This window comes from Chrysochloris asiatica, unplaced genomic scaffold (assembly GCF_000296735.1).
Source record: "Chrysochloris asiatica unplaced genomic scaffold, ChrAsi1.0 scaffold00155, whole genome shotgun sequence".
NCBI lineage: Eukaryota > Metazoa > Chordata > Mammalia > Afrosoricida > Chrysochloridae > Chrysochloris > Chrysochloris asiatica.
The window spans coordinates 607,989-617,723 of NW_006408673.1; the positions used below are offsets into that span (position 1 = coordinate 607,989).

General features: G+C 40.2%; 1 pseudogene; it reads left to right on the forward strand.

The window, feature by feature from the left end:
• The first annotated feature begins 6,103 nt into the window (after positions 1 to 6,103).
• On the forward strand, positions 6,104 to 6,353 carry LOC102827693 (annotated as a pseudogene).
• Positions 6,354 to 9,735: the final 3,382 nt, after the last annotated feature.

Here is a 9,735-nt window from a genome sequence, read left to right on the forward strand (position 1 = left end):
AAAAATTCTACTTGCATATGATATTAATGATATTGTTTCTTGCCTTTCACATTCCGTTGGGTCACCTTTCTTTGGAATGGGTACAAATATGAAGCTCTTCCAGTCTGTTGGCTGGGTAACTGTCTTCCAAATTTCTTAGCATAGATGAGTGAACACTTACAACACTGCATCAGTTTGTTGAATCATTTCAATCTGTATTCAATCAATCCCTGAAGCCTTGGACTTCTTTCTTGAATACCATCAATACCTCTGCAACCTTCACAATTCAATACGTTTCAACACACTTTGTTCTACAACTGTTAGAAATGAGAGTCAGTATAAGTGTCATCGTAAGACATAATTTTCACAGTATGTCCTAAATCAATAGTTAGCTGACTCAAACCTGTCCTTCTCTTGATGGAAAGTTTCTAGAGCAGTTAGTAAAATCCTTATAAAAATCCTTCAAGCTGTAGAGCTAGGCTCCCCCTTCCACATGTATCTCGTCCAAGTCCACCACAGGACAAACTCTGAATTATTCTGATGTTGTGACCACCAGCAATAGAACCTTTGCTGCCATCTATCTGAATTTCAGCATTCCACTTTCAGTACATAATCCCAGCCTGATGGTCTACTTTCTAGAACTGCTTGAGTACAAGTACTAATAATTGCACTTGAGTGCAAGTACTAATAATTTATGTGGGGTATGATCACAAGAAATGAAGTAAATGAATGAGGAGAGAGGAAAAGAGGGTAAAAGTTATTTTCTCAGGTATATTTTTTAACTGATGGGCAATTAGGGTTCAGTTACACTGGAAAGTCTCTAAGGAACCATGTAAGTGCCCCTCAGAATTGTTCTCCCAAAGAAAAGAAAGCTGGAACCTTTATCTGCCAGCTCTCATGCCTTTATTAGTTAAGGGTATCAATTCATCCATACTTTTAGGCTACATTCTCAGGTTTTCTTGCTGTTAATACTTCCACTAAACCTATGAAACACCTAATAAAGACAAGATTTTTCAAATTCAGCCCTCTGATTCCTTATATAAACCACTAATAAAGCCTTGGAGTCCTGGTGTGGCACTGTAGGTTAATGCACTGGACTGTAAGGTCAGTTTGAACTGCAATGTCGATGGTTCAAGCTCACCAGCCACTCCTTGGGAATCCTAAACAGGGTGGCTATGGATTGGAACTGATTCGACAGTACTTAAGAACACCAATAAAGGCTTATTCAGAACCAGCCTAATAAAGAGGCAAAATGAAGTGTCTACTTCTACCAGACAATTTTAGAGAGGTGCCAGAAAGCTTACATGACTAAACAATGGGTGTCTCCCACAGCTCAGGAATGTTTAAAGAGACTTTCCATCAAAGGAAAGCAGATTTCAAATGCAAAATCTCTAGGAGAGGAAACTGACAGACCCAGTCCAAGACTTAACCATCCTAGAAGATATTCTAATGGAAGGCTGGGAGAACATGCAAGAGGTATTGGATTCACAGGGAGAGTGGGAAAGATATAATGGAAAGGGACAAAGGACCAGGTGTTATTGTTGTTGTTAAGTGCTGTCGAGTCTATTCCAACCCATAGCAACCCGGTACAGAGTTTCCAAGGAGCAACTGGTGAGATTGAACCACCAACCTTGCAGTTCAAATGACTACAGTCTGACACATTAGCCCACAGCACCACACCAGGGACCAGGTTGTTGTTGTTGTTGTTAGATGCCATTGAGTCGGTACTGACTCATAGCGACCCTAGTCACAACAGAATGAAACACTGCCCGATCTGGGGCCAACCTCACAATTGTTGCCATGCTTGAATCCATCTATGCTGCCACTTTGCCAATCCATCTCCCTGGGGGTTTTCCTCTTTTTCTCTGACCCTCCACCCTACCAAACATGATATCCTTCTCCAAAGACTGGTTCCACCTGACAATATGTCTGAAGTATGAGAAACGATGTTTGGCCATCCTGGCTTCCAAGGAGCACTCCGGTTGCACTTCTTCCAACACAGATCTGTTTGTTCTTTTGGCAGCCCATGGCATTTTCAATGTTCTCTCCAGTTGCTAAATGTTTCAAAGACCAAACTTATAACTGTATGACTATAGAAATATGTACCAAGGGGCCAACCAAGTAGCTTTCAGTGCATTCTTATCATAGTTTACATCACTAGATAGCTGGTCAAGGTCCAGCTGAACATTGCCAGAGCCAATGTATCTGGTGAACCATATCAAGAGCATTCTGTAGTTCAATGACATCTAAACTTTCTTTACTACAGCCCCTACATTCAAATGAAGTTTTATTAGAGGTATTCAGATATACATAATGGATAAAGAAAGACTAAAGCCCAACCCCCTCCTGGGTCAGACCATGAATGGACTTCATGGAATATTATTAGAAGCCAATACTTTGTTGTGTAAATTATTTATATATTTACTATATTTAGTTTAGGAATCTGGTTGCACAGTGGTTAATCATCAGGCTGCTAACACAACAGCACACAAAAGAAAAGATCATTGTGGCCACCATCGGTATTTGGATGCAGAAAGAAGAAAAAAGTCACAAAATACCAAACTTTAACCTTATGATACCAGAGAAGAGGGGAAAAGGGATAGAGGAAAAGGAAAGAAAGGACTTGCTTATTTAATGATTTAGAGTGGTAGATAGTGTTTTTATGTCCCCATGACAGATTCAAATGCCTGAATGATATTTGTACTCAACTACTAACCTAATGATTGGTGGTTTGAACCCACCAAGTGATGCCACAGAATAAAGGACTGGTAATCTCCTTCTGTAAACATCACAGCCAAGAAAGTCCTATGGAGTACTTCTACTCTGTAACGCATGGGCTTGCCATGAGTCTGAATTGACTTAATGACAAAGAGTTTGTTTGGGGTTTGATAGCTCCAGAGTTTGAGAGGTCAAGTTTGAGTCAATTACATAGTGCAGGCAAGTTTACACTGAATGGTTTAGAGATTGTCTGTTTCCCCAATAAATGGATAAACAGAGACTTAAGTCTCCAGACTCATCAATTTAATACCTTCTGCAAGCACTCAGCATGTATCCAAGGACAAATAATAGCATTTACCATAAATAAATCAATAATAATTTATGTCTTTTGATCTCTCCAAGAGAAAAGTTTATATGTGAAGAAAAAAATTAATAAAATGACATTCAAAGGAAGAAACCATCCCTCCCTGCAAGCACACAGGACATAACAAAAAGTGAGACATACCATCCAATGTGTCTTTAGAGTCTTCACCAAAGCCGGGGTTTGAAGAGGCCATGTCTGTCCAAAGCCAAAGACCATGAGCCAGTGGATCGGTTAAACTTGGCTAAAATTATGCTCCCAAGAAAGTACTTTAATTTGTTGTCTTAAATAATTAATAGATTAACCTATTCATTCTCATAGTTTGGAACTAACTGAGAACGATACGGGGCAGAGTGCTGTTGTTGTTGTTGTTGTTGTTAGGTGCCAGCGAGTTGGTACCGACTCATAGCAACCCTATGCACAACAGAAAAAACACTGCCCTGTCCTGAGCCAACCTCACAATTGTTGCTCTGCTTGATCCCGTTGATGCTGCCACTTGCCAATCCATCACACTGGGAGTCTTCCTCTTTTTCTCTGACCCTCACCTTGCCAAACATGATATCTTTTTCCAGTAATTGGTCCCTCCTGACAATATGTCCAAAGTAAGAGAGACGAAGTCTTGCCATCCTGACTTCTAAGGAGCACTCTGGATGTACTTCATCCAACACAGATCTATTTGCTCTTTTGACAGTCCATGGTACTTTCAGTATTCTCCAACACCACAACTCAAATGGATCAATTCTTTTACAGTCTTCCATATTCACTGTCCAACTTTTACATGCATATGAAGTTATTGAAGTGTAAGGCTTGAGTAAGGTGCACCTTAGTCCTCAATTTTACATCTTTGCTCTTCAACACTTTAAAAAGGTCTTGTCGGAATGCAAGACCTTATCCAGAGAAGTAGTGACACCAGAGATGGAGGCAGAGATGGGGACATGGAAAGAGGGAGCAGCTGAGGGCTCTAGATTCATGGAAAGAAAGGGACTGAGAGATGATGGCCAGGAGGCCCACTTGAAGAATGTGCCCTTTGGTGGCGTAAATTATTATATATGCCTGAGTGGTTTTTTGGGGGTTTTTTAAGAGCTAAAGTGAATAGAGAGAAATACTGTTAACTTTGATGGTACATGGAGGAGATTATAATCATTGTAATGAAACAAGGTGTATGCTCTGTTGAATGTGAAACTGATGATCTGCCCTGTAAACTTTCACTCAACTCATAATAAAATCTTTTTTAAAAAGTCTTGTGCAGTAGATTTGACTAATACGATACATCACTGGATTTCTTGACTGCTACTTCCATGAGTGTTGATGATTGATCCAAGAAAAATGAAGTCTTTGACAACTTCAATCTTTTCTCCATTGATAAGAACATTGTTTATTGGTCCAAGGGTGAGGATTTTTATTTTCTTTACATTGGGATGCAATCCCTACCGAAGGTTGTGGCCTTTGATCTTCATCAGTAAGTATTTTAAGTCCTCTTCACATTCAGCAAGCAAGGTTGTATCATCTGCATATCTCAGGTTGTTAATGAGTCTTCCTCCAATCCTGATGCCATGTTTTTCTTCATAGAACCCAGCTTCTCAGATTATCTGCTCAGCATACAGGTTGAATAAGTATGGTGAAAGAATACAACCCTGTCACACACCTTTCTTAATTTGAAACCATTCGGTGTTCCCTTGTTCTGTTCGAACAACTGCCTCTTGGTCTATGTACAGGTTCCTCATGAGCACAATTAAGTGTTCAGGAATACTCATACTTAGCAATGCTGTCCATTGCTTGTCATGATCCACACAATCGAAAGCCTTTGCGTAGCCAATAAAGCACAGGTAAACATCCTTCTGGTATTTTCTGCTTTCAGCCAAGATCCATTGAACATCAGCAATGATATCCTTCATTCCACATCTTCTCCCAAATCCAGCTTGAATCTCGGGAAGTTCTCGGTCAATATATCGTTGCAACCGTTTCTGTAGTACCTTTAGGGTATCAATGATATTGTCTGATAATTTCTGCATTCCATTGGGTCACCTCTCTTTGGAATGGGCACAAACATTGATCTCTTCCAATCAGTCGGCCAGACAGTTGTCTTCCAAATTTCCGGGCATAGATGAGTGAGTGCCTCCAGTACTGCATCAGTTTGTTGAAAGATTTCAATTTGTATTCCATCAAGGTGTGTTGTTTTTTGCAATGCCTTCAACGCACCTTGAAATTCTTCCTTCAGGATCATTGGCTCTTGATAATATGCTACCTCTTGAAATGGGTGAACATCAACCATTTCCTTTTGGTACAGTGACTCAGTGTATTCCTCCCATCTTCTTTTGATGCTTTCTGGATAATTCAATACTTTGCCCAGAGAATCCTTCAGTACCTCAAGTTGAGGCTTGAATTTTTCTCCAGTTCCCTCAGATTGAGAAATTCTGAGTGACTTCTTCCCTTTTGGTTTTCTAACTCCAGGTCTTTGCACATTTCATTATGATATTTGGCTTTGCCTTCTTTAGGTGACCTTTGAAATTTTATGTTCAGCTCTTGTACCTCCTCATTTCTTCCATTTGCTTTAGCATCTCTGCACTGGAGAGCAAGTTTCAGAGCCTCTTCTGATATCCATGTTGGTCTTTTCCTTCTTTCTTATCTTCTTAATGATCTTTTGTTTTCTTACTGTATGATGTTCTTGATGTCATCCCACAACTCTTTTGGTCTTCGGTCTTTAGTGTTTAATGTATCTAATGTGTTCTTCAAATGATCTCTAAATTCAGGTGGGATATATTTAAGGTCATATTTTGGTTCTCGTGGACTTGTTTTAATTTTCTTCAGCTTCGGTCTGAATTTGCATATGAGCAACTGATGGTTTGTTCCACAATCTGCCCCTGCCCTTGTTTTGGCTGATGATAGGGAGCTTTTCCACCTTCTCTTTCCACAGATGTAGTCAATTTGATTTCTGTGCATTCCATCTGGTGAGGTCCATGTGTATAGTTGTCTTTTATGTTGTTTTGAAAAGGTATTTGAGGTAGCAATGAGATAAGGCAAGTGCAGGTTCACCTTCCTGGGGTCATGGGGCACAGAAAATCAAAACGAAAGCCACCCCCTAAGAAGAAGATGACAGGCACTCTAGAGACCCAGTTCACCTGCCCCTTCTGCAACCACGAGAAGTCCTGTGATGTGAAAATGAACTGTGCCTGCAACACCAGTCATCTCTTGTACCATGTGCCTAGAGGAATTCCAGACACCCATCACATATCTTTCAGAACCTGTGGGCGTGTACAGTGATTGGATAGATGCCTGAGAGGCAGGCAACAAATAGCAGTGCAGAAGACCCACCCCTCCCAACCCACCCACTGGTGGTACCAAACCAGAGACATTCCAGTAGCCCAGGGTGTGGGTCCAAAGTTGTTCTAGCCCTCTGTGGGAGTGTGTGTGTGTGTGTGTGCGCACGTGCACACCTGTGTGCACGTATGCATGGCTACAAGCATGTCTGGGGATGACCAGGCAAGTGTGTGTGCGGGTGAACATGGAGTAGAGCAATTGCTGGGGCCGAGGGGCCTGAGCTGGCCTTGCTGGCCCTCCCTGGTCAGGGCCTTGGCGCCTCCTTGCTGACAGCTCTGGGTGCAGGCCAGCCCAGCAGACATTGGGGCAGGACCCCTGCAGCCTCCTCACCCATCCACCAGCACCCTACCTCTTCTCAACAACTTTCTGCCCTCCTCCTTTGCCTTCTGAGGCTGAGGCTTGAAGCTCCTGGCCCCAGACCCCTATAGTGGGGACTCAACCACCCACATTACCTGAGAGGAAGTTTCATGTTGACTGGTTTTTGTAGAGGAGGAAGGGAATGGGTTGGAAACAGCTATCAGGAGCCCTTAAATAAAGCAGCCAATGCAAATCAAAACAAAACAAAAAGGTATTTAAAATGAGCAAATCATTAGTCTTACAGAATTCTATCATGCAATCTCCAGCATCATTTCTATCAGCAAGTCCATATCTTCCAACTACTGGTCCTTCCTCTTTGTTTCCAACCTTTGCATTCCAATTGCCAGTGATTATCAATATATCTTGATTACATGTTTGATCGATTTCAGATTGAAGAAGTTGGTAGAATTCTTCAATTTCATCCTCACTGGCTTTAGTGTTTCTGGAGTAAATTTAAATAATAGTGGTATTAACTGGTCTTCCTTATAGGTGCATGGATATTATCCTATCACAGACAGCGTTGTACCTCATAACTGATCTTATGTTCTTTCTGACTATGAATGCAACACCATTCCTCTTCAATTTTTTGCTATTCCCGGCATAGGAATACCATATGAAACCATGTGGTTGTCAGATTCAAAATGGCCAATACCAGTCCATTTCAGCTCACTAATGCCTAGGATATTGATGTTTATGCATTCCATTTCATTTTTGACAATTTCTAATTTTTCTAGATTCATACTTCGTTTATTCCATGTTCTGATTATTAATGGATGTTTCAGATGTTTCTCTTCATTTTGATTTTTTTCTCATCAGCAAATGAAGGTCCCGAGGACTTTATTCCATTTGTGTCATCACGATGGTCAACTCTACTTTGAGGAGACAGCTCTTCCCCAGTCACATTTTGAGTGCCTTCCAACCTAAGGGGCTCATTTTCTGGCACTATACCTGACAGTGTTTCTCTGCATACATCCACACACGGGAGTCCTGGTGTGGAGCTGTGGGTTAAAGCACCAGACTACAAAGTTGTTTGAACTGCAAGGTCGGCAGTTCAAGCTCACCAGCTACTCCTTGGAAACCCTATACAGGGTCGCTATGGGTCATAATCAACTTCAAGGCACTTAACAACAACAACAACAACATCAATTACAAGTTGCTATTGAGGCAGTTCCAACTCAGGGTTACTGTATATGTGTAAGAATCAAACTGTGATCCGCAGATTTTATAATGGCTGATTTTTCAGAAGTAGATTACCAGGCCTTTCTTCCAAAGTACCTATGGGTAGACTTGAACCTACAACTTTTTGGTAAAGAGTCAAGAGAATTAACTATTTGCACCTCCCAGAGCTTCCTGAAAATGTCTCAGAGTCCCTCAGTATGATAAATAAGAAATTATGCTCTCAAAAAAGGATGCGATTTGGAAAAGGAAAGGTACATTTTCTGAGTACCATGAACCGCAAGGTCAGCAGTTTGAAACTACCAGCCATTCTGCGGGAGAAAGATGAGGCTTTCTGCTCCCGTAAAGATTTACAGCCTCAGAAACCCTGTACAGGGTATCTATGAGTCGGAACCAACTTCACGGCACTTAACAACAATAACAACCTACTATGTGCCAAGGAGCCCTGGTGGCACGGGTATTAAACTGCTAACAACAAGGTCAAAAATTTAAACCTACTAGTCACTCCTCAGGAGGAAGATCAGGCTATCTGCTCCCATGAAGATTTACTATCTCAGAAACTCCACATAGGGAAGCTATGAGACTAAATCAACTTAGCAGATGAACTATACATATAGTTCTTTACATTATAACTATACAAATAGTACTTTACATTCACGATTTCAAGATCTTTTTGAGAGGAAGAAAATGGGTCTCAGAGTGAATACATGGTATATTTTCCAGTTAGTATTTGCAATGCTGACCCTGAGCCGACCCCTTAACCATTCAGAATCCCTTTCCTTATCTGGATATAACAATATTGTGAATCATTTTAGAATATGTATACAAGTGCTTTGTAAACGATAAAACCCTAAGCATGTGTTAATATGGTTGTACTCTTATGTCACTGTTGTTAGTATTAGCCTCTGATATTTGTTACAAAATAAAACTGAAGTCATTGGAAATGCTGGGCACCTAGACAATTGTATGAAGGATGGTGAGGTCACAGCAAAGTGGGGAACAATATATTCTCTAGTAATTACTTAACTATTTCAGGAAATTGGGCCATTCCTAATAAGGAATAGAATTTGCAAATGAAATTTCATTCACTTAGTATAATAGTCAGTTCCCAGAAACTTATGATGTAAAACAAACAAACAAACAAAAAAAAACACCCAATAATATTATAAAAGTGATTTTTAAAAAAAGTTTCTCACTTAATGAAACACTGAAGTAAGAGATTAGCTTCACTAAGGGGTCAAATTTTCCTCTCCACTCCTGGAGGAAGCATTGTGAAAGTGGGCACATATATAATGGCTTCAGAAATGCAAGTTTGCTTTGAATGTTTTCTTCTTTAATATATTCTTTCTTTCATTGTGCTGATGTTCACTGAAGTGAATTTGTTTTGTAAATATTTTTAACTACTAGTTTTTTCCTGCTTACAAAACTAACACCTTACAGAGGAAAAAAAAAAACCACAGATGTTGTTATTATTGTGAAGTGCTTCAACTTGGTTCTGATTCATAGCAACCTTGTATAGAGTTTCCCAGGAGCAGCTGGTGCATTTCAACAGCTGACCTTGTGGTTCGCAGTCCAGTGATGATCCTACAATGCCACACCTTACTTTTAAAAAAAAAAAAAAATTAGCAGCTAGATTTTTTTTTATAGACAACCATTTTTAATACACTATCTAAACTTTTGTGCGATATTTAAACTTCTAATACAAAGTACCTTTTTTGATATATCCCATCTGAATTTAGAGATCCTCTGAAGAACAGATTTGATACATTGAACACTAAAGACCGAAGACCAGAAGAGTTGTGGGATGACATCAAGAACATCATACA